The 26,112-nt window shown below is 46.6% G+C and overlaps 1 protein-coding gene across 2 annotated transcripts in view; it reads left to right on the top strand.

Moving 5' to 3' along the window:
* The window catches only part of DPP6 (dipeptidyl peptidase like 6), a 1,064,355-nt gene that overhangs the window by 174,662 nt on the left and 863,581 nt on the right, over positions 1-26,112 (top strand). The window lies entirely within an intron of this gene.

Below are 26,112 nucleotides of genomic sequence, written 5' to 3'. Positions count from 1 at the left end.
GGCGCTGTTCTTTATCCCATGTTGTCAAAGCCCCCCACTCAGCTTTAGCTCATGCCTCCCGCTCTCCACTCTCTGTGTTTCCTGGTGTTTGGACACAGATTCAGAGCTACTTCTTTCTGTTTCTCATTCCGTTTTCACACGGAGAAGCGCGTTCATGCACGTCCCCAACAAGTTCACGTGCTCTTTAGTAATTGTGAACAGGCTGGATGGCTCTTGAGGTTGCTGCTGCTGCTGCTAGGTCACTTCCGTCTCTGACTCTGTGCGACCCCATAGACGGCAGCCCACCAGGCTCCCCCGTCCCTGGGATTCTCCAGGCAAGAACACTGGAGTGGGTTGCCATTTCCTTCTCCAATGCATGAAAGTGAGAAGTGAAAGTGAAGTCGCTCAGTCGTGTCCGACTCTGTGCGACCCCATGGACGGAAGCCCACCAGGCTCCTCCGTCCATGGGATTTTCCGGGCAAGAGGACTGGAGTGGGGTGCCATCGCCTTCTCCAGACTCGTGAGGTTAGGGCAGGAGAACTGCTGTAGCAAATAGACTCTGCAGTAGAAGAAGTGTTATGTGTTAGTCGCTCAGTCGCGTCCGACTGTTTGCAGCCCTCTGGACTGTAGCCCGCCAGGCTCCTCTGTCCATGAGATTCTCCAGGCAGGAATACTGGAGCAGATCGCTGTTCCCTTCTCCAGGGCATCTTCCTGACCCAGGGATGGAACCCAGGTCTCCTGCATTGCAGATGGATTCTTTAACACCGGAGTCACTGGGGAAGCCCCAGGCAAGCAGAGCCTTAATAGATAAAGGCTCGTCTATAATAAACGTCTGCCTCATGCCAGTGCAATAAGCTAGTAGGCTGGGAGCAGGTGCATCAGAGTGAGTTCTGCTGTCTCCACTGCGCTTCTTCCCATGTTTTATTCTACCTCCTTGCCAGGTGAAGAGCAAGGAGGACTCCCTGGAGGCCCCACATACACCCCTTTCTGCAGGGCAGGACTCAGTCAAGTGACCACACCCAGCTGCAAGGCAGGCTGGGAAAGGCAGGCAAGGTGGGTGGGCAGAGAAAGAAGAGAAACTTCGCTTGTCCCAGACACACCTGCAGGTTTGGCCAGGAGCCCCAGGTTTGACATATCATTGGTTACGTTCTTTTTGTATCTGACTGCGTTTTCTTTTTTTCAAATCAGACATAAAATTTTATTTCTCTGGGCCCTTCTGACGCATGCAGTCACTCGGGAACCCTGGTTCCTTTCCGTTTCTTGTTCTGCCTTCTCCTTGGGTGTGGCCAAAGCTAGATCACACAGCACATTGGTGCCCTAGCTCACGGGGAGGAGAAGGGAACATGAAGGAGCTCGCTCCTGGACCAGCATCCGCACGCGTCCCCTCTGTCCACATTCCACACGTGAGAGCTCAGTCCATGGCTGTACCCAGCCGCAAGGGAGGCCGGGAGTGTGTCCCGCTACAGCTCTTCTGCCGGACGGACCTGGGGAGGCAGCTGCCAGTCTGCATTTGATATATTTTCCTTTGCTTCCTCATCCATCCGTTCATTCCTGTAGGACCAGGCTCTCCTCTGTAGGGGTCCTTCAGTCCCAGCGATTCCTGGCTGGGTGAGTCTAACTTCTGTTTTTAATTAATTAGTTAAGTTGTTTATTTATTTGCTTTTGGCTGTGCTGGGCCTTGTTGCTGCACAGGCTTTCTCTAGTTGCAGGGAGCAGGGGCTGCTTTCTAGCTGCAGCACACGAGCTTCCCCTTGTAGTGGCTTCTCCTGTTGCAGAGCACAGGCTCCAGGTGCTTGGGCTTCAGTAGCTGTGGCTCATGGGTGTAGTTGCTCTGCAACAGGTGGGATCTTCCCAGACCAGGAATTGAACCCGTGTCTCCTATGTTAGCAGGCAGATTCTTTGCCACTGAGCCATCAGGGAAGCCCCCGACTCCTTTTTAAACCACAAGATGGTTGAAGGAGGCTCTTACCCTCGGCATATCCCCTTTCTCCATCCCAGGTACCCAGACACGGGACTACCCCATCCCCTCATAGCAGCCCCAGCCCTGGGGGTGCAGGACAGCAGGGGCGGATGCCACAACTAGACTCAGTGCTCTGGGCACTGCCCCCTGAAAGCCCGTGGGCATCTCTGCCTGCACATCTGGCTGGCTTCCTGGGCTGTGTAGGGGAAGGCCCTGTTCGCCCTATGCCTCTGCTCTAGCCCCTGTGAACATGGGCAGATTAAAACACAACAAAAACTTCTTCGCAGGCACTTGGAAGCAGCCTGCTCTGTCCGCACATGCCCACTCCCCGTGCTTGTGATAATATTCACCTGCCTGGCAGAGACAGCCGTCCAGGGAGCACACGTGCTCACCTGCCGATGCGTTCAGAGATCCTCTAAAGAAAGGCATTTGGTGGCAGAAAATTAACGATGGCGTGTTTCAGAGGCAGGCCAAGAACTTGGGCTCTGCTCCGCTCTGCTGGGGGCTCTTTTGATGCTGCTGGTCACTAAGGGTAAGAGAATGACAATGACTCTTTTTTCTTCTGTGGTATAAATAGCAGGCTCCTGACCTCAGGTCTGCAGCCCTTTGTTCCTGGCACTGAGCATGCGTGCTGTTAATGGGCCTCTGTCCACCTGGGCATCCTGGGCCCCACGAATGACTACACAGGCTCAGCTGGCTTTGGGTGCAGGGCCCCCTCCACTGTCATATTCTGGGGGCATTCACTTTGTTGCATTTTTTGTATTGCAGCCTCCTTAGGAAAAGGATACAATTTGTTGAGACAGCTTTTAAAAAAAACCACACATTGCCTACAGACACTTCAGGTGGAAAGCCAAATTGTTCACTTTTTCTCCTAATTAATCCCCACTCTAAAAGAATTAAATGGAGTTCATTTTCAACTCTGTTTTGGTATCAGGAGAGCTGATTGCGATGAGATTTATGCCAGCTCCCAGTACAAATCATACTTCTGGGTATAATTACTGTACAGAGGGATGTTTACTCCTTTCCTTTCCTTTTCCCCCTCACCGTCCGCTGTTCTCGGTCTTCCTCTCTTGTTAGGATGTGTTTATGGCCTTGCAGCGCTGTGTGTGCGCTCAGTCTGCTCCCTGGAGTCCTTGGTGATGGATGACTTACAGGAGTGCTTGGCCAGAGGGTCCCTCCTTGCAGAGGGACCCAGATCGCATGGGAGTAGACTGGACTGCCTACGGGGTGGCTTTCGTCCCTAAAACCGCTTGCTGGACTCGTGTGTGTGTGTGTGTGTGTGTGTGTGTGTGTGTGTGTGTGTAGGGGTAGATACGTGATAACGGACAGATGTAAGTTACATATATTTTAAACTGAAAATGACAAATCGTATTTTTAAATATAATGACTTCTTTATCTTTGGACTCCATTCATTCCGCTTTGGCTTCTCTCAATACCTTTCTCTGGGAGTGGGCATCAAGTGTGTATCCTGCTGCTGTGCTCAGTCGCTCAGTCATGTCTGACTCCTTGCGACCCCATGGACTGTAGCCTGCCAGGTTCCTCTGTCCATGGGATTCTCCAGGCAAAAATACTGGAGTGGGTTGCTATTTCCTTGTCCAGGAGATCTTGCTCACGCAGGGGTGGAACCCACGTCTCCTGCGTTGGCAGGCAGGATCTTTACCACTAGCACCGCTGGGGAAGCCATTTCCTTCTCCAGGAGATCTTCCCAACCCAGGGCTGAGCCCATGCCTCTTGCGTCTCCTGCATTGGCAGGCAAATTCTTTTACCACTGTAGCACCTGGGAACCCCCGGGGGGTGTGAAGCAAAAGCAATTATTTGTAGAATCTTATTGCGAGGTCCTCATAGGTGCTGTAATTTTAAAGTAGGCAAGAACTATATTGGTGCATTATCCAGATAATATATTAACAAATCAGATGTAAGGCTCACATCCCCTTTCAACATCCCCACAGCCTTTATCCTAGGAATTCCTAGAAGGAATTGCTGTCATTACTTGGATATATAAGTGTCCAATCTTTATATGGGCTTCCTAAGTGGCACAGTAGTGAAAAATCGATCTGCCAAGCAGGAGACATGGGTTTGATTCCTGGGTTAAGAAGATCCCCTGGAGGAGGAAATGGCAACCCACTCCAGTACTCTTGCCTGGAGAATCCCCTGCACAGAGGAGCCTGGCGGGCTACAGTCCATGGGGTGGAAAAGAGCCAGACACAATTTAATGACTGAGCATAAGCACAGCGCACAGAAATCTTTACGTGCAATATATAATATTAATAGAATGTTAAAATACATATTAATACTATATGATATCAGTATGTTTAACCTCTTGAGAAATTTGTATGCAGGTCAAGAAGCAACAGTTAGAACTGGACATGGAACAACAGACTGGTTCCAAATAGGAAAAAGAGTTCGTCAAGGCTGTATATTGTCACCCTGTTTATTTAACTTCTATGCAGAGTACATCATGAGAAACGCTGGACTGGAAGAAACACAAGCTGGAATCAAGATTGCCAGGAGAAATATCAATAACCTCAGATATGCAGATGACACCACCCTGATGGCAGAAAGTGAAGAGGAACTCAAAAGCCTCTTGATGAAAGTGAAAGTGGAGAGTGAAAAAGTTGGCTTAAAGCTCAATATTCAGAAAACGAAGATCATGGCATCCGGTCCCACCACTTCATGGGAAATAGATGGGGAAACAGTGGAGACAGTGTCAGACTTTGTTTTTTGGGGCTCCAAAATCACTATAGATGGTGACTACAGCCATGAAATTAAAAGACACTTACTCCTTGGAAGGAAAGTTATGACCAACCTAGATAGCATATTCAAAAGCAGAGACATTACTTTGCCAACAAAGGTTCATCTAGTCAAGGCTATGGTTTTTCCAGTGGTCATGTATGGATGTGAGAGTTGGACTGTGAAGAAGGCTGAGCACCGAAGAATTGATGCTTTTGAACTGTGGTGTTGGAGAAGACTCTTGAGAGTCCCTTGGACTGCAAGGAGATCCACCCAGTCCATTCTGAAGGAGATCAACCCTGGGATTACTTTGGAAGGAATGATGTTAAAGCTGAAACTCCAGTACTTTGGCCACCTCATGCGAAGAGTTGATTCGTTGGAAAAGACCCTGATGCTGGGAGGGATTGGGGGCAGGAGGAGAAGGGGACGACAGAGGATGAGATGGTTGGATAGCATCAGTGACTCAATGGATGTGAGTCTCAGTGAACTCCGGGAGTTGGTGATGGACAGGGAGGCCTGGCGTGCTGCGATTCACGGGGTCGCAAAGAGTCGGACACGACTGAGCGACTGATCTGATCTGATATACACAGGCTTCCCTAGTGCCTCAGATGGTAAAGAATCCGCCTGCAGTACAGGAGACCTGGGTTCTATCCCAGGCTCGGGAAGACCCTCTGGAGAGGGGAATGGGAACCCACTCCAGTATTCTGGCCTGGAGAATTCCATGGACAGAGGAGCCTTGTGGGCGACAGTCCATGGGGTCCCAGAGAGTTGGACACGACTGAACGTTTAACACACAAATACACATAAATACATAATACATATGGACATACATATATATGTCCATACGTATACACATCTGGATACTTGTATAAAATTTTGTATGTTTTTTAAACAGCATTTTACTGAGGTTTTTTCTTACCTTGTCTATCACCTAACAATAGGAGTTGGTAACATCCATTTGTTGACTTAGATATGAACATACTCAAGCACACCTCCTTCACACAGACACCTGCAGAATGATCTATGATGTGGGTATCTTGTAGCCTCAATAACTGTTTCCGTATTAAGAGATACAAACTACTATATATTTAATAAACTGCACAGATATAGTGTACAAAACAGGAAATATAACCAATATCTTATAGTAACGTCAATGGATATAACCTTTCAAAACCGTGAGTCACTGCACTGTACACCTGTACCTTACATGATATAGTACAGCAACTATACTTTATTTAGGAAGAGATTCCTTTGTTGACAGACGTGCAGGTGACTTTCAGAGTTTCGCTTTGAACACTGAGGCTGTAGTGACCAGCTTGCCGGATTCCTCTCATCCCCACATGTTGCTGTTACTCCTGCAGAGATACTGAGAAATGCAACAACTGGGATAAAAGTGACATATATGTGAAATTGAAAATGACCATCGTATTCCCAAGTGGCAGCACAAGTTACTGTCCCCCCAATAGTGTATGAAAATGCTTATCTTCCCTCATCTTCTCTTTTTTTTATTGAAGTATGTTTGGTTTCCAGTATTGTGTTACTTTCTGGTATACAGCAGAGTGATCCAGTTACATGTACACATGTGTGTGTGTGTATATGTATATATAACATGTATATATATTCTTTTCAGGTACTTTGTAGCTCAGTGCAAAGTATCAAGCATAGTTCCTTGTGATGCACAGTAGGTCCTTGTTGGCTGTCTAGTTTGTGTATAGGCCTGTGTATGTGTTAGTTCCCACCTCCTAATGTATCCCCCGCCCCCCGCCCCGCACCTCCCTCACTGGTAACTGTAAGTTTGTTTTTTGTGTCTGTGAGTCCGTTTCTGTTTTGTAAATAAGTTCATTTGCATCTCATGTTCGATTCCACACCTAAGTGACGTCGTCTGGTGTTTATCTTTCTCTGCCTTCCTCCCATAGTTTGCTAATCTCTAGGTCAATCACGCTGCTGCTGATGGGTGCTATTTCATTTCTTACAGCCGAGTAATAATATAGCTCACATTTTCTGATAGAATAAAATTTTAAAGCACCTAGTGTGTTATGGTAGAACCTGGTAAGACACATCAGCATTTGTGATTTTTTTCCAGTATTTTTTTTTAGATGTCAAACAGTGGGCTGTTTCACATAGAGGTGTGTGCTGAGTTGCTTCAGTTGTATCCCGCTCTTTGCTACCCCATGGACTGTAGCCCGCCAGGCTCCTCTGTCCATGGGATTGTCCAGGTAAGAATACTGGAGTGGGTTGCTATCTCCTTTTCCAGGAGATCTTGCCGACCCAGGGGTGGAACCCGCGTCTCCTGCATTGGCAGGCAGGATCTTTGCCACTAGGGCCACTGGGGAAGCCCTCCAGTACTGTTTTTCTTTTTTGAGTCCGCAGACTCTTTATAAAGTCCACAAGAGACCTAGTAATGAAACTGACCATTTTCTGTCAAATTCGATATACATGGTGACACGCATGGATGCTGTTGCCTTGGCATATGGCATAATTCGGTCAACGTGTGAAGGAATTTGACTATTCTTGGGAGTCTATGACACATTGTTGTGAATCTCTGCAGAAACTGGGGGCACTACTTGCTCCCTGGAGTTTTTGGCAACAGTCAAAAGCCATTTGAAGATTCGTGTGGCCGATGGAGTTTGTGACGCAGCTCAAGCAGCTGGGGTGGCTTCTGGTGTAGACATAATCTCATCATTGAAATCACTTTGGTTTGTCAAAACCAATCACCACTTTCTTTTAGTCACATGCCATCTGGGTCAGGAGAGATGCTTGCGGGCAAATGTGGTGGGCATATGCTCTTTAAATTCTTGCAAAAGCTTGGGGGTGGTTGATAGAAGGGAGAGTGGACCTGAAGAGGGTAAGATATGATTTTGTCACAAGGATAAAAAGGCAATATTTTCTTCAGTGAGCTCATGAATCGTTTGTTGGGACTTGAAGCAAAAGTACTGCAGCCCAGCTCACTCGGAGCAGCTTGAGTTTCCGTCTCCAGGAAGGAAGGCATCCTGACTCCAGGTCTCTCTGCCGGGTGTGGGGAGGTCCCAAGTGGAGTACCCACCTCAGTGTGTTGCCAGGGAACCGAGCGAGTGTTGCTGCCTGAGGATGTGTGTACGTTTCCCATCGGTGTCCCTTTGCAGGAAAGCCCAGCCTTCCGAGGCTGCTTTCTGGAGAGTTCCATACCATCCTGGGAGCTCCTTTGCTGGGAACCCTCTTACTCTCCCCACTTCCTGTGGGCAGGTGGCTGGAAAATCCCCTCTGTGCTTTGAGTTTGCATAGATTGTGTGATCTCTAACACCCTTTTAATGATGATGAGTCTTTGAAAATTGCCCAGAGCTATTTTTAAGGAGTCTCAGAATAAAAAGGTTCTCCAGGAAGGGGAAAGAAGCAGATGCCTTATGGCATCTGAGAGCAAGGATTCCTGGCATCTTGCCAGGCCCCTTGTCCTCAGGTACCAGCTCAACTCAGCCGGCTAAATCTGCATTAGGGGCCCGAAAGCTGTGTTTAAAACCTCATCTCCTTTCCGCTTTGCCTCGGGAGGAGTCAGAAATTGCAGATTTGCCCTTTTTCTAATAGTTACGAGGGCTGCTTTTACCTGTAGTTCTGCGAGGCTGTGTCACTCCCAGCGTGGCTTAAGGATTAAGGAGTGTTCCTTTCCCAAAGGTGATGATGCTCCCTGTTGCTGGAGTCTGACCACTAACGGCCCAGAGCACAGAGCAGCCATGCCGTGTCAGACCTCATGGCTGAATAGTTTCCCGTAGAAGTACCAGTTACAGAGAAGAAGTGGGCATAGCCGGGGAGGGAAAAAGATCTGTGCAGTGCTCTGTCTCCGGGAAAGCTGACGTCCTGGCATTCAGGAGGCAGTTTAAAGGCAGCTTAGAATGGTCTTCACAAACCAGTGGGGCTTCCCTGGTGGCTTGGTGGTAGAAAATCCGCCTGCCTGTGCAAGAGAGACGGGTTCAATCCCTAGTCTGGGAAGATCCCACATGCTGCAGGGCGACCAAGCCCTTGTGCCGCTACTGCTGAGCCTGCGCTCTGGAGCCCGGAAGCCACAACTGCAGAGCCCAACCTACCGAAGCCCATGCATCCTAGAGCCCGAATAATATTGGCGTACACAATAGCAGACAACACCACAGTGAGAAGCCCGCACACCCCGACGGAGTGAGCCTCTGCTCTCCGCAACTGGAGAAAGCCCTCAGAAAGTGATGAGGACCAGCACAGCCAAGAAACAAACAAACTAAACTATATAAATAGATCCCCAGTGGATGACTATTTCTGAAAGGAGAAATCTGGAAGGGGTGGAGGGTGCCCTGAGGATAAACAGCTTCCCCATGATGTTAGTTTTGAAGGGGAATTCTGTGCAATAGGATTTTTTTTTTTTTTTAATACAGAGGTCTACTTTAAATCCTTGCCTGATGTGATCTGTTTCTATGGATTTTGATACAGTGACTTTCTTCTTCTTTGAGGTCTGGTTTTCTCTTTGTTCCTGTGATAATACGCTCTCACCTTTTCTGCAAACTCTTTCAGTTCTCTTCTTCTGGGCTTCTGTGTGTTCCTGGACTTTAAACACTGGCATTCCTGTCATCCTGTCCTCAGTCTTGTTAATTATCTAATGTCATATGGTTGCTGTGACTTCATCTTTCATTTGGTCTCATGTACCATGACTATCCCAGGATGAGATGGTTGGAGGGCATCACCGACTCGATGGACATGAGTTTAAGCAAGCTCCAGGAGTTGATGATGGACAGGGAGGCCTGGCGTGCTGCACTCTGTGGGGTCACAGAGTCGGACACAACGGAGCCACTGAGCTGACCGTGACCATCACGCCATGTGTCAGTCCCAGACCCTCATGTGAACCTAGTTTTTAGTTGAGAAATTTCTAGCAAATATTTAGGCTATACTGGTAAAGAATCTGCCTACAATGCAGGAGACCCAGGTTCAATCCCTGGATTGGGAAGATTCCCCTGGAGAAGGAAATAGCAACCTACTCCAGTATTCTTGCCTGGGAAATCCCATGGAGCCTGGCAGGCTACAGTCTGTGGGGCTGCAAAGAGTAGAACATGATTGAGCAACGAAACCACCCACCTGTGGACATCTCAAGATCAACACATCAGAAGGGAGATGCCTCCTCTACCCCTTGAAACTTTCTCTGCTTCTTCTATTTCCTGTCTTGGTTAATGGTGCCACTAGAGACCACCATACCCCACCCCACCCCCACCAAAAAAAAGCTCAAGAATCATCTTGAAACACACCTTCTCAACCCATAAACACTTTGCCTTTAAGCACCATAACACAACCAGAAATTTCTTGAATTTCCCATGCTTTTCTGCAGGCGCTTTCTTCTCAGGATGCCCTTCTATCACTTCTGTGCTTCACAAACTCCTACTCATCCTTCAAGACCCACTTCCAATGGAGGCTTTATTTCAGAGACTTTAACCCAGGGTGAATGAAAGGGTTAATACCAGACCACCTCACCTGCCTCTTAAGAAACCTGTATGCAGGTCAGGAAGCAACAGTTAGGACTGGACATGGAACAACAGATGGGTTCCAAATAGAAAAAGGAGTACATCAAGGCTATATATTGTCACCCTGCTTATTTAAATTCTATGCAGAGTACATCATGAGAAACGCTGGGCTGGAAGAAGCACAAGCTGGAATCAAGATTGCCAGGAGAAATATCAATAACCTCAGATATGCAGATGACACCACCCTTATTGCAGAAAGTGAAGAGGAACTCAAAAGCCTATTGATGAAAGTAAAGGAGGAGAGTGAAAAAGTTGGCTTAAAGCTCAACATTCAGAAAACTAAGATCATGGCATCCGGTCCCATCACTTCATGGGAAATAGATGGGAAAACAGTAGAAATAGTGTCAGACTTTATTTTTGGGGGCTCCAAAATCACTGCAGATGGTGACTGTAGCCATGAAATTAAAAGACTCTTACTCCTTGGAAGGAAAGTTATGACCAACCTAGATAGCATATTCAAAAGCAGAGACACTACCTTGCCAACAAAGGTCCATCTAGTCAAGGCTATGGTTTTTCCTGTGGTCATGTATGGATGTGAGAGTTGGACTCTGAAGAAAGCTGAGCGCCAAAGAATTGATGCTTTTGAACTGTGGTGTTGGAGAAGACTCTTGAGAGTCCCCTGGACTGCAAGGAGATCCAACCAGTCCATTCTAAAGGAGATCAGTCCTGGGTGTTCTTTGGAAGGACTGATGCTGAGGCTGAAACTCCAGTACTTTGGCCACCTCATGCAAAGAGTTGACTCATTGGAAAAGACTCTGATGCTGGGAGGGATTGGGAGCAGGAGGAGAAGGGGATGACAGAGGATGAGATGGCTGGATGGCATCACTGACTCGATGGAAGTGAATTTGAGTGAACTCCGGAAGTTGGTGATGGACAGGGAGCCCTGGTATGCTGCAATTCATGGGGTCGCAAAGAGTCGGACACGACTGAGCGACTGAACTGAACTGAAAGGGTTTGCACTTTTTTTTTTTTTTTTTAATCACATTTTTCTGAAGTCTCCTAGGCTAAGAAAATAGCTTCACAAAGGCTTCCATTATTGTAAGAACTATGCCGTATTGTAAAATGGAGAATGAGAGCAAAAGGGATGTGAGGGTGAGAGAGAAGGTAAGAAGGGTGGGATAAAGGAAAACACAGTAAGTTTGTAGCAAGAGGAAGGAAACACCTGATGGAAAGCAGGGGCAGCAGCCCGGCTTCCCTTCTGGGGTTGGAGTCTGAGCTGGAGAAAGCCTCGCACTTAAGAGGCCACTTCCTGAGAGCTGGGGCCCCCTTGCTCCTTCAGAAACACTCATCAAAAGTGCCAAAGGGACGAGGCCCCTCCTTGAACTGTCACAGTTCAGTCCACCAAGGAGAATTTACTTTGTGAATGTGTGCTCATTTCCAGACTTCCTAAGAAAAATTCATGTGGTCTGGAGGTATTAAAATGTTATGGGTTTTTCTGGAAAAGTCTATTGTACTCCTCCATCATTGGCATTTCTCCAGTAGTCATGTACAGATGTCAGAGTTGGACTATAAAGAAGGCTGAGTGCCAGAGAATTGATGCTTTCAAACTGTGGTGCTGGAGAAGACTTTTCAGAGTCCCTTGGACAGCAAGGAGATCAAACCAGTCAATCCTAAAGGAAATCAACCCTGAATGTTCATTGGAAAGACTGATGCTGAAGCTGAAGCTCCAATACTTTGGCCACCTGATGCGAAGAGCTGACTCACTGGAAAAGACCCTGATGCTGGGAAAGATTGAGGGCAGGAGGAGAAGGGCGGCAGAGGATGAGATGGTTGGATGGCATCACCAACTCAATGGACATGAGTTTGAGCAAGCTCCAGGAGACAGTAGAGGACAGGGATGCCTGGCGTGCTGCTTTTCATGGGGTTGCAAAGAGTCAGACATGGCTGAGCGACTGAACAACTAGAGGCAACCAGGTCCAAGTGCCGGGGACCAGCCCCGGCTGATCCAGGGTATTGGAAGCGGGGACGGCGTCGGCGACCTATTTATTTAAATATTTTATCAAAGATATAAAGAGTAATAGGATGAGGATAGCTCAGTAGGAAAATTCAGTGGAGAAAAGAGGCTGAGTAGCTTGGTTTATGCGGGAGACCAATAAAACTTCAAGACAAGAAGTTTGCACCACTTACGTAGGCCGCAGGCGTCCTTCCGTTCTCCCGAAGGAGAGGAGACACTGAGGCCTCCCTGGTCAGATCTTAGAAGCCCAGGCATAATTAGTAAGCATGGTGGGTTCCGTGCGCCAGATGGAGACTCGGCCAGAATTTGGGAGAGAGAGAGACATGGGGAGACCAAGTTTCGGTGAACAAGGCCTGCACTTTATTTTCCAAAGTAGTTTTTATACCTTAAGTTGTGCACAGAGGATAATGGGGGAAGGGGTGGAGTCATGCAAGGACAGCAGTTCCTGGTCCTAATCGAAGCCAGGCTTTCAAACTTATCATATGCAAAAGTTCAGGTGAATTACATCATCTTCTGGCCAGGAGGCCTGTTAACATTTTAAGAAACTTATCTTTCTCTAAAGGTGATTATTCCAAAGTCAGGCACCAGCCTCCAAAAAAGCATTGGACAAAGCTGCATTCCTATAGGGCAAAGGTGAGGTGGGCTCAGTCAAGAAAAGAATTAACTCAAGGGTCCAAGGTTACACACATTGAGCTACTACTTACATTTCTATACACCCATTATATCAATCAATACACTGCCAAGGACACAGTAGGTAAGGGGTATGGAGACTTAGCAGCAAACATTGGCTCAATAAGTGAAAAACCCTTCACCAATACAATTTCTAATCAATCTTTTAACTCCTCAAAGGAATCTGTGTTTAGACAGTCTAGAACATCTGCCTCTCACAGTTGGGAGACTCTGAACAATCACATGTGGCCGGAAAAACCTATTCAGGCAGGCTAGAGGATTTCCAAAGGAGTGTGTAGGTTAAACACTGTCACACCCTGGAATTATTAACTGGAGCTGTAAGCTAACTCTTGTCAGAGAGAGGTAGTGGGGGACAGCCCCCCGTAAAGTCAGAGGTGTAGGTGAAAGCACAAGCAGAAAGTAGGCAGACTCTGGTTTTGGGGGTAGATGCTCAAGAATTTCCAGGGAGACCCCTGAGGCTTGATCCCGCCTTTGCGTATGCCAAGCCTCCTTCCTCATGACCTTTGCCACGGGCGGAGCTCGCTCCCCGCATCCAAGTTCACCCAGGAGCATGAACACCCACCCGGCACGCCAGGCTCCCTGAACTGTGCTCTCTGGATGGCAGTGTTCCCCACCAGGCTCCAGAGGCCAGGCCCCAAACCCGAGTCTGAGCTACTCCTGGGAGACCTTGAGGGCCTTGGTTATCACGTGGAATTTAGGAACAGGGCACCAGCTGGCTTCCAGCTCCAAGAGTGGTGGCGTGTTCCTTGTTCCCGGTGTCATTTCTAAGACGTGCCCCGCAGAAGCAGGCTGCGTGACACTCTCCTTTCCTTCATGTTTCAGATCAGATCACATCAGATCAGTCGCTCAGTCTGACTCTTTGCTACCCCATGAATCGCAGCACGCCAGGCCTCCCTGTCCATCACCAACTCCCAGAGTTCACTCAGACTCACGTCCATCGAGTCAGTGACGCCATCCAGCCATCTCATCCTCTGTCGTACCCTTCTCCTCCTGCCCCCAATCCCTCCCAGCATCAGAGTCTTTTCCAATGAGTCAACTCTTCACATGAGGTGGCCAAAGTACTGGAGTTTCAGCCTCAGCATCAGTCCTTCCAAAAAATCCCAGGGCTGATCTCCTTCAGAATGGACTGGTTGGATCTCCTTGCAGTCCATGGGACTCTCAAGAGTCTTCTCCAACACCACAGTTCAAAAGCATCAATTCTTTGGCGCTCAGCCTTCTTCACAGTCCAACTCTCACATCCATACATGATCACAGGAAAAACCAGAGCCTTGACTAGACGAACCTTTGTTGGCAAAGTAATGTCTCTGCTTTTGAATATGCTGTCTAGGTTGGTTATAACTTTCCTTCCAAGGAGTAAGCGTCTTTTAATTTCATGGCTGCAGTCACCATCTGCAGTGATTTTGGAGCCCAGAAAAATAAAGTCTGACACTATTTCTACTGTTTCCCCATCTATTTCCCATGAAGTGATGGGACCGGATGCCATGATCTTCATTTTCTGAATGTTGAGCTTTAAGCCAACTTTTTCACTCTCCACTTTCACTTTCATCAAGAGGCTTTTGAGTTCCTCTTCACTTTCTGCCATAAGGGTGGTGTCATCTGCATATCTGAGGTTATTGATATTTCTCCCGGCAATCTTCATTCCAGCTTGTGCTTCTTCCAGTCCAGCGTTTCTCATGATGTACTCTGCATAGAAGTTAAATAAGCAGGGTGACAATATACAGCCTTGATGTACTCCTTTTCCTATTTGGAACCAGTCTGTTGTTCCATGTCCAGTTCTAACTGTTGCTTCCTGACCTGCATACAAATTTCTCAAGAGGCAGATCAGGTGGTCTGGTATTCCCATCTCTTTCAGAATTTTCCACAGTTTGTTGTGATCCACACAGGCAAAGGCTTTGCCAGTCAATAAAGCAGAAATAGATGTTTTTCTGGAACTCTCTTGCTTTTTCGATGATCCAGTGGATGTTGGCAATTTGATCTCTGGTTCCTCTGCCTTTTCTAAAAACCTGATGTTCAACATCAGGAAGTTCACTGTTCATGTATTGCTGAAGCCTGGCTTGGAGAATTTTGAGCATTACTTTACTAGCGTGTGAGATGAGTGCAATTGTACGGTAGTTTGAGCATTCTTTGGCATTGCCTTTCTTAGAGATTGGAATGAAAACTGACCTTTTCCAGTCCTGTGGCCACTGCTGAGTTTTCCAAATTTGCTGGCATATTGAGTGCAGCACTTTCACGGCACCATCTTTCAGGATTTGAAATAGCTCAACTGGAATTCTATCATCTCCACTAGCTTTGTTTGTAGTGATGCTTTCTAAGGCCCACTTGACTTCACATTCCAGGATGTCTGGCTCTAGGTGAGTGATCACACCATCGTGATTATCTGGGTCATGAAGATATTTTTTGTACAGTTCTTCTGTGTATTCTTGCCATCTTTTCTTAATATCTTCTGCTTCTGTTAGGTCCATACCATTTCTATCCTTTATCGAGCCCATCTTTGCATGAAATGTTCCTTTGGTATCTCTGATTTTCTTGAAGAGATCTCTAGTCTTTCCCATTCTGTTGTTTTCCTCTATTTCTTTGCATTGATCGCTGAAGAAGGCTTTCTTATCTCTTCTTGCTATTCTTTGGAACTCTGCATTCAGATGCTTATATCTTTCCTTTTCTCCTTTGCTTTTCACTTCTCTTCCTTTCATAGCTATTTGTAAGGCCTCCCCAGACAGCCATTTTGCTTTTTTGCATTTCTTTTCCATGGGGATGGTCTTGATCCCTGTCTCCTGTACAATGTCACGAACCTCATTCCATAGTTCATCAGGCACTCTACCTATCAGATCTAGTCCCTTAAATCTATTTCTCACTTCCACTGTATAATCATAAGGGATTTAATTTAGGTCATACCTGAATGGTCTAGTGGTTTTCCCTACTTTCTTCAATTTAAGTCTGAATTTGGCAATAAGGAGTTCATGGTCTGAGCCACAGTCAGCTCCTGGTCTTGTTTTTGTTGACTGTATAGAGCTTCTCCATCTTTGGCTGCAAAGAATATAATCAGTCTGGTTTTGGTGTTGACCATCTGGTGATGTCCATGTGTAGAGTCTTCTCTTGTGTTGTTGGAAGAGGGTGTTTGCTATGACCAGTGCATTTTCTTGGCAAAACTCTATTCGTCTTTGCCCTACTTCATTCTGTATTCCCAGGCCAAATTTGCCTGTTACTCCAGGTGTTTCTTGACTTCCTACTTTTGCATTCTAGTCCCCTATAATGAAAAGGACATCTTTTTTGGGTGTTAGTTCTAAAAGGTCTTGTAGGCCTTCATAGAACTCTTCAACTTCAGCTTCTTCAGCATTACTGATTGGGGCATAGACTTGGATTACTGTGATATTGAATGGTTTGCCTTGGAAACGAACAGAGATCATTCTTTCGTTTTTGAGATTGCATCCAAGTACTGCATTTCAGACTCTTTTGTTGACCATGATGGCTACTCCATTTCTTCTGAGGGATTCCTGCCCGCAGTAGTAGATATAATGGTCATCTGAGTTAAATTCACCCATTCCAGTCCATTTCAGTTCACTGATTTCTAGAATGTCGACATTCACTCTTGCCATCTCTTGTTTGACCACTTCCAATTTGCCTTGATTCATGGACCTGACATTCCAGGTTCCTATGCAATATTGCTCTTTATAGCATCAGACCTTGCTTCTATCACCAGTCACATCCACAGCTGGGTATTGTTTTTGCTTTGGCTCCATCCCTTCATTCTTTCTGGAGTTATTTCTCCACTGATCTCCAGTAGCATATTGGGCACCTACTGACCTGGGGAGTTTCTCTTTCAGTATCCTATCATTTTGCCTTTTCATACTGTTCATGGGATTCTCAAGGCAAGAATACTGAAGTGGTTTGCCATTTCCTTCTCCAGTGGACCACAATGCATTCCACCATGACCCGCCCATCTTGGGTGGCCCCACGGGCATGGCTTAGTTCATTGAGTTAGACAAGGCTGTGGTCCTAGTGTGATTAGATTGACTAGTTTTCTGTGAGTATGGTTTCAGTGTGTTTGCCCTCTGCTGCCCTCTTGCAACACCTACCGTCTTACTTGGGTTTCTCTTACCTTGGGCGTAGGGTATCTCTTCAGGGCTGCTCCAGCAAAGCGCAGCTGCTGCTCTTTACCTTGGATGCGGGGTATCTCCTCACCGCCGCCCTTCCTGACCTTCAATGTGGAATAGCTCTTCTAGGCCCTCTTGAGGGGGGAGGAGTTAGCCTTTGGGTTCATCAGGACAAGTCTGTTAATATTGGCTTGGCCAAAATGTTCATTTGGGTTTTTCTGTAACATGTTGTTCAGTTGCTAAGTCATATCTTTGTGACCCCATGGACTGCAGTATGCCAGGCTTCCCTGTCTTTCACCATCTCCTGGAGCTTGCTCTAACTCATGTCCCTTGAGTCAGTGATGCCATCCAGCCATCTCATCCTCTGTTGTCCCCTTCTCCTCCTGCCTTCAATCTTTCCCAGCATCAGGGTCTTTTCCAGTGAGTCAGTTCTTCACATCAGGTGGCCGAAGTATTGGAGTTTCAGCTTTAGCATCAGTCCTTCTAATGAGTGTTCAGGACTGATTTCCTTTAGGATTGGCTGGTTTGATCTTGCAGTGAGACAACCTGAACAAACTTTTTGCCCAGCCCAGTAACTTCTGCTCTACTCGTTTCTTGGTATGGTACAGTATTTTATGGGTCAGTCAGGGTTTTCTTAACCTGCAACCATGGTCCTTATCCAGTGCACCTCATAGTACTTCTTGTCTAAAGAAATCTTAGATTCTTTAGAAATCCCTGGGGCATAGGCTCAACAGTGCTTTCCTTAGCTCCCACATGAGAGCTAGCTGCCAGTGTGGAGTCTGGGCGACGTGGTGGTGTCACTGCATCTGTGCCTCTCAGCTGTTGATCATTTGGTTATCTCTGTAATAGCCCCTCGTTAACCCCTGGGGTCCCGCTTTAGTCCATAAGACACAGATGCTGACAACTGAGCCCTGGCTCCTGTAGTCATGTTCTCTGTGGACAAACATAGAGATAGCTTCGTGTCATCAGTCTATGTAAAATTAAGCCAATGCCGCCCTGATGCAATATTTTATTACCCTGAGCGAGCATAGAACCTACACTGTTCATCTGAAAACACGCTTACTTTGTGCAAAAAGATTACCCACTTTCCTGTTGAGCTGGTGTCCAAAAAAAAATTTTTTTATTTTGTTTTTTTGATGATACAAACTTGTTGAGGTTTCCATTTTCCATGGAGGAGAAACCATACCAGAGAGATTTATCAGTTTTCAGACCCTTGGAAATGGATCACGCTTTAAAGAAGAGGTAGATGTGAGGGAGGCTTTGTGAAGGAACCCCTTGCCTTTGTCACGTTGAATATGACAGATGAATGAGAGCAGAATCAAAGAAGAATCATAAAAGCATCTCCCTGGTGGTGGCAAAAAGCTTCTCAGGTTTTGCAAAAGCCTTTTGTGTTGGGAAGTGATTAGATTGATAAATACACATCTATCCAGGTTTCTGAAATAAACCATATCCAGCTATATTTGCAATTGATCGGTGTGTGTAGGGGGTGGGCTGGAGAGGTCTGGTGGTTATGATGCAGCCAGTTTTCCTTCAGGATTTTTTAGAGAAAGCATCCATCCCCCGTGGAGGCCTCCACCTGCCTCCACCGAGGTCCCCGCTGCCTCCCTCCTTCCCTCCGCCTTCTGTCCCACTGTCCTTGGCCCTCCATCTCCCGTGCACTCAAGCTGCCTCTGCACCTCACAGCCCTCTTGTTCCAGTGAGGGGAAGTAAGCAGATCATTTACAATCGAAACCTTTTAAAAATTTTATTTCAAACCATTCTTTAATTAATTGAAATATAGGACTTCCTGAATGTTTTAATGACGGCCATTCTGACCAGTGTTATGTGACCCCTCGTTGTTTTGACGTTCATTTCTCTAACAATTAGCGATGTTGAGCATCTTTTCGTGTACCTGATGGCCACCTATATATGTCTTCTTTGGAGAAATGTCCGTTTAGGTCTTCTGCCCATTTTTTGAATGAGTTGTTTGGTTTTTGTTGTTACTGAGTTGTGTGAGCTGTTGGTATATTTAGGCCATCAAGCGTTTGTCAGTAATATCCTTTGCAGCTATTTCCTCCCATTTGGTAGGTTATCTTTTTGTTTCTGTGATGGTTTCCTTTGCTGTGCAGAAGCTTATCCATTTGGTTAGGTCTCATTTATTTTTACTTTTATTTATTTTGCCTGAGTGTTTTGCCAGTGTTCTCTTTCAGGAGTTGTAGGGTATACTGTTTCATATTTAAGTGTCTAAGCCATTTTGTGTTTATTTCTGTGTATGGTGAGAGGGCATGTTCTAACTTCATTGATTCACGTGCAGCTGTCCAGCTTTTGAACACCACTTGCTGAAGAGGCTGTTCCTCAGTCTATGTTCTTGCCTCTTCTATTGAAGATTAATTGACCATAAGTGCGTGGGTTTATTTCTGGGCTCTGTATTCTGCTCCATTGATCCGTCTTTGTTTTCCTGCCAATACCAGGCTGTTTTGATTACTGTAGCTTTGTAGTATTGTCTGAAGTCTGGCAGGGTTATGCTTCCTGCTTTGTCCTTTTCCCTCAGGGTTGCTTTGGCAATTCTGGGTGTTTTATGGTTTCTTATAAATTTTAGGATTAGTTGTTCTAATTTTGTGAAAAATGTCATGGGTAATTTGGTAAGGATCACATTAAGTTAGTAGATTGCTATGGGTAGTATGGCATTTTAACAATGTTAATTCTTCCACCGAATGAATTTTTAAGGAATATGGGACTTTCATAAAGTACTACTGTTAGAAGAGATACTTGACAGCATGAAGGACATCTCGTTCAGCCCACAGTAAGTGATCTCCGGGTCAGAAGTAGACTTTCGGGAGATTGAGTCCTCAGAGTGAGGGGAGTATTTATCTGCCTGCATGATTTGGCCTGTACTCATTGAGGATACTGCTGGCTCAGGGATTAATCATTCCAGACAGACCCCCATGAACTTGCCCTCCCCCGAGAAGCTCATGGTATGTAATTTAGCTCAGCTCCCCTTACGGAGACTTCTCCGCATTTTGAACCCCAGTTGTTACCAGGAGCCAGTGCTCAGCAGGCCAGCAGCTCAGAATGCAGGGGTTATAACAGAGCCCCCAGGGATCACCTGCATGTCCCTGCAGCCGTGGGGCAGGGGGATGCAGGCAGATCTTCACTGCACATCTTTCAGGGACGATTCTTATGCTGGCTGAACGCAGTGCTGGCCTTCAGCTGGAGTGCCGGCCACGTGACCCTGAGCCCCAGGTCCCTCCGGACTTCCCACAAGCCTGGGAGCTGTCTGTGATGCTTCCTGTTGGTATTTTATGGGATTGTTTATGTGTGTGTGTGTGTGTGTGTGTGTGTGTGTAAGAGAGAAAGAGAGTTTTATTCCTCTAACAAACTACACAAGTGAAGGGCTATTCAAGCTTAGGAACCAAGAATCGAAGAAGGAATAATTAATTCAGATACAGAAACAGAAGATGTGGCAAAAATAGCTGAATTATTGACCCTCTTGTTGGGGTTCTCTGCAACACTCAACACCTTGAAACCAAACTCCTGGGCCCCAAAGAGAACAGCAGTGGGAGTGTTATGGCCCCACTGATGAGGGGTCTCCAGGAATCTTGTGAGATCCCAAGACAGTGAAGGAGGCCGGGACTCCACAGCTCTGCTGGTCTACATGGCGGCTTCAGCTCCTCTGGACACGTGCTCCCCCCTAAGCCAGCAGCCGAGCACAGCACTAGTCCTGTCCCCCAACAGAAGCTGTGGGGCGAGAGGGAGGGCGGTTCGCTTGAGAGCAAGTCTTCATATTCTCTATTTAATCCTTAAACACCTTGTGTACAATGCTGACTTAATTCTGCTTAAGAATTAAGGTGTGGGGGCAAGATTCCCTTTGCCTTCGTGTCCCGTTCTCCTTCTGCCCTTCCCCAAAGCGTTCCTTCTGGTGTTTCTGCTGTATGTCCTTTTCTTTTAAGAGGTTACTGTAGAATATACATACCATTGAGCTTATGGGGATGCTTATTTTAATGGTGAATTTTTTATTGACATGTAATTCACAGACCATCAAAATGACCATTTTAAAGTGTACAATTAAACTGGGGTTTAGTGTATTCACAGTTATGCAACCTACACCCTGATCTAAGTTTAGAATGTTTTATCATCTCAAGGAAAAAGCTTTGTACCTGTTCGTGGTCACTCACCGTTCCCTGCTGTACCCGCCCCAGACCACCTAATGATTTACTTATTCTGGACTTTTCCTGGAAATGGAGTCACACAGCGTGTGATCTTTGTGACTGACTTCTTTCATCCAGTAGAGAGTTCTCTGGGTTCATCCGCGCTGCAGAATGTGTCAGAGCTTCATTTCTTTCTTTGACTTTAAACTATCCCAGGGTTTGGAAATTCCAGGTCTGTGTTTCCATGCATCAGCTGTGGACACTTGGGTTCCTTCCATTTTGCGGCTGTTATAAATAACACTGCCCTGACCATCTGTGTACAGGCTTGGTGTGGACTTAACGCTTTCCTTTCTTGGGGATGTTCGCCGAGGAGTGGGGTGTGCTGGGGAGCCTGGTAACTGTGTAAGCTGCCCACCTGGAAGCGGGTATGGACATGGGACAAGTCCCAGTGACACGGAACGCTCTGTCCTGGTTGCGATTCAGCCGTTTCCCTTGAATCAGCACCCCTTGGTGCAGCACGCCATGGTTAGTTTTCAGAGTTCCGAAGGGGCAGGTCTTGACTGCTGCTGCTGCCGTTCTCACTGCTTTGGTGGAGCAGCAGCTCCTTCCACCACCTCACCACGTCAGGAGTCGTTCTTTACCAGCTGAGCCACAAGGGAAGCCCAGAATACTGGAGTGGGTAGCCTATCCCTTCTCCAGGGGATCTTCCCGACCCAGGAATGGAACCGGGGTCTCCTGCATTGCAGGGGGGTTCATTACCAACCGAGCTATCAGGGCAGCCCCCATGTCAGGACGATGCGTACAAAGTCCCATAAGTGATACTGCTCCAGAGCGCTCATCCTGGACCTTATTTTTCCTGCATTTCTTTCCTTTAGTGCCTGGAAAATCCCGTGGACGGAGGAGCCTGGTGGGCTGCAGGCCATGGGGTCGCGAAGAGTCGGACATGACTGAGCGACTTCACTTTCACTTTTCACTTTCATGCATTGGAGAAGGAAATGGCAACCCACTCCATTGTTCTTGCCTGGAGAATCCCAGGAACGGGGGAGCCTTGTGGGCTGCCGTCTATGGGGTCGCACAGAGTCGGACACAACTGAAGCGACTTAGCAGCAGCAGCAGTGCCTATTAGTGTCCCTTCTTAAACACTGATTCTAACTGATACATGGTATTCCAGAAATCAACTCATTAAATTACGTTATCCTCCCAACTTTGATAGAAGACAGCCTAACTAGAACACTGCAGTGAGGATGGTGAGGTATTAATATTTGCCCTTCGTTGCATAGTAAGTTCACACTTTTCTTTTTTTTTTTCTTTCATTCACTTGCTTGAATGAATTTACTGGGGCATGATCTGCGTTTGTTAAAATTTCCTGATTTTCGAGTGCAATTTGATGAGTTTTGAACAATGTCTCAAGTTGTATAAGCATCATCGCAACCGTGATATAAAATATTTTATCACCAAAAGCAGTACCTTTCCACTCCTTAAGCATCAGTTCCTTCCCCTCAACCTGGCTCTTTGAAAGCACGGGTTTGCTTTCTATCAGACAGGCAGGTCTCTGCTAGAACCTCACGCGAATGGGGTCTTCAAGCATGTGTACCTCTGTCTCTAGGCTTTTCCTCTAATTAAAAAGCCTCTGAGATTCAGCAGTATTGTTAAATCTATCAGGAGTTACTTCCTTTTTATTATTATATAGAACTCTCTTGTGTGGACTTGGCTCTGTTTGTTAATCCCTTCGACAGTTGAAGGGCATTTGAGTTACTTCCTGTTTGGCGCTATTTAGAATAAAGCTATAAACATTCATGTACAGGTAATTTTGTGACCATACGATTTCATTGCTTTGGGCAAAATACCTAGGAGTACAACTCTTGGTGCTCCATTAAGTACATGTTTATCTTAATAAGAAACCGGCAAACGGCAAGGAATGATTTTGTGAATTCATTTGCCGTCTGTATAACTTCTTGGCAAAAGCACTTGCAGATCCTCTGTTAATTTATTATTAGGCTGTTTGCCTTCATATAATTGAATTTCTAAATATGAATTGTTAAATAAATATTTTGTAAATCGTTTCTTCCAGCGTGTGGTTTGGTTTAATTTTCTTAAGAGCCTTTATAGTGTCCTTTGACAAGTAAAGTCTTTTAATTTTGCTGAAGTTTGATTGGTCCATTCTTTTCTTCTGTGATTTTTTTCCTTTCGTGTCCTATTTAAGAAACTTTTGTCTCATCCAAGATCAGTACGTTTTTTTCTTATGTCTGTTTCTGGAAGTGTTACTGTTTTCCTACATTTAGTTCTGTTACCCATTTGATGTTAAGTTTTCTAAGTGGTGTGAAGTAAAGTTCTAGGAATTTTTGTGTTTTTTTTTTGGTGTACGGATATCCAGTTGTTTTAACACAATATATTGAAATGAAAATCATTTTCCCATTGAGTTGCCCTTTCATTTGCACCTTTGTTGAAAGTCAACTGGCTGTATGTTTGTGGGTCTATTTTGTGGACCCTCTCTTCTGCTCTGTTGGTCTGTTGGATCACTTTGGGCTAGTGATAAAGAGCCCTTCGGCCAGTGCGGGAGATACAAGAGACACGAGCTCAATCTCTGGGTCTGGCTGGGGAAGATCCCCTGGAGAAGGAAATGGCAACCCCCTCTGGCATTCTTGCCTGGAGAATCCTATGGACAGAGGAACTTGGCAGGCTACAGTCCACAGGGTTACAAAGAGCTGGACACGACTGAAGCGACATAGCACACACACAGGTGGCTCTAGTGGTAAAGAATCCACCTGCAACGCAGGAGACCCTGGTTCAATCCCTGGTTTGGGAAGGTCTCCTGAAGAAGGGAATAGCTACCGACTCCAGTATTCTTGCCTAGAGAATTCCATGGTCAGAGGAGCCTGGCAGGCTACAGTCCATGCGGTCACAAAGAGTCAGACAGGACTGAGTGGCTAACACTTTCACTTTCAACATTTAGCCAAGCACGCATTACCTGCAATGAACGGTGTGGGAGTCCCATGGACACGGTTGGGAAGAAACGCATGTGCAGCTCCCGTGCCTTTTCTGCTCTGCATCATATTACAGCACTTATGTCAACTGAACGCTGGAGTAAATCCCGTGAATCCACCCCTGGGCATGGACTGGGCCGTGGAGCCAGAAGTGTGTTGGGAAGGCTGGCACCTGTCGTCATGATGGCTCCAGGGGAGGGGCCGCATGGTCCTTGAGCTCTGACGGGGTGCCCTGACAGGTCCCAGGGATGGGGATGTGCTGCTGTGTGTGGCTATGTGTGTGCCCGCGTACAGTGGGAGGGTGGTCCAGGCTCTCACTGCTCCAGACGGAGGGACCATAGTCGTTCACATTCTCCGACAGCTCTTCCTGGTGGCTCATGGCTGAGTTTAGGCCGTGGAGCATTTATTATCTCCCTGAAAAAGCACAGCCTGAGTGTGGGGCTGTGTTCCTTTTTCCCTCATGAGCTTTAAGGCTGGTCTTGGTCTACGTTTGGCTCTAGAGGACGAGGCTTCTCAGGTGGAAGTGGGTGAATGGCCATTTCAGTGACTGATGGTTTCACCCCACGTGGCCTCATGCAGCCCCATTAGGGTGGGCAGTCACTGACAGGGCTCTGGGAAGGTGGGCATGCCTGTGCTGGTCCAGGAGTCTGCCAGGGATCGGGCTCACTGGGGCTTGATCTGCCTGGGACACTTGCAAACCTTCAGTCTGCCCACCGTTGGGCACCAAAGGCCAGGTCCCAGTTGGACCATTGTGAATGGCCACAGCTTCAACTGGGTGTCACAGATAGGTCATGGCACCTTTCATAATATGCTTTCTTCTAATGGGGGTTAATTCAAGGCAGTAGGTGATGGCAGGTGGGCTCATATTGGTGGCTCCCTTGTTTGCTTGGTAAAAGCACGACCCTGGGGCTTAGTATCTTTAAAGATTCAGTTCCTAACAAAACAAATATTTTAACCCACCTGTTTCCTCCTTGGTAATCCCCGCTCATCACAAATAAAAGTATATTCAGTTCAGTTCAGTCGCTCAGTCATGTCCGACTCTTTGCGACTCCATGAATCGAAGCACGCCAGGCCTCCCTGTCCATCACCAACTCCCGGAGTTCACTCAGAGTCACGTCCATCCAGTCAGCGATGCCATCCAACCATCTCATCCTCTGTCATCCCCTTCTCCTCCTGCCCCCAATCCCTCCCACTGTCAGAGTCTTTTCCAATAAGTCAACTCTTCACGTGAGATAGCCAAAGTACTGGAGTTTCAGTTTAGCATCATTCCTTCCAAAGAAATCCCAGGGCTCATCTCCTTCAGAATGGACTGGTTGGATCTCCTTGCAGTCCAAGGGACTCTCAAGGGTCTTCTCCAACACCACAGTTCAAAAGCATCAATTCTTTGGTGCTCAGCCTTCTTCACAGTCCAACTCTCACATCCATACATGACCACAGGAAAAACCATAGCCTTGACTAGACGGACCTTTGTTGGCAAAGTAATGTCTCTGCTTTTGAATATGCTATCTAGGTTGGTCATAACTTTGCTTCCAAGGAGTAAGCGTCTTTTAATTTCATGGCTGCAGTCACCATCTGCAGTGATTTTGGAGCCCCACAATCTGCAGTGATTTTGGAGCCCCCCAAAAATAAAGTCTGACACTGTTTCCACTGTTTCCCATTTCTATTTCCCATGAAGTGATGGGAGTGGATGCCATGATCTTCGTTTTCTGAATGTTGAGCTTTAAGCCAACTTTTTCACTCTCCACTTTCACTTTCATCAAGAGGCTTTTGAGTTCCTCTTCACTTTCTGCCATAAGGGTGATGTCATCTGCATATCTGAGGTTATTGATATTTCTCCCAGCAATCTTGATTCCAGCTTGTGCTTCTTCCAGCCCAGCGTTTCTCATGATGTACTCTGCATAGAAGTTAAATAAGCAGGGTGACAATATACAGCCTTGATGTACTCCTTTTCCTATTTGGAACCAGTCTGTTGTTCCATGTCCAGTTCTAACTGTTGCTTCCTGACCTGCATACAGATTTCTCAAGAGGCAGGTCAGGTGGTCTGGTATTCCCATCTCTTGAAGAATTTTCCACAGTTTATTGTGATCCAC

This window comes from Bos indicus x Bos taurus, chromosome 4, assembly GCF_003369695.1.
Source record: "Bos indicus x Bos taurus breed Angus x Brahman F1 hybrid chromosome 4, Bos_hybrid_MaternalHap_v2.0, whole genome shotgun sequence".
Classification (NCBI taxonomy): Eukaryota; Metazoa; Chordata; class Mammalia; order Artiodactyla; family Bovidae; genus Bos; species Bos indicus x Bos taurus.
Note: the sequence above shows the minus strand (reverse complement) of the source record. Positions and strands in the feature narration are given on the sequence as shown.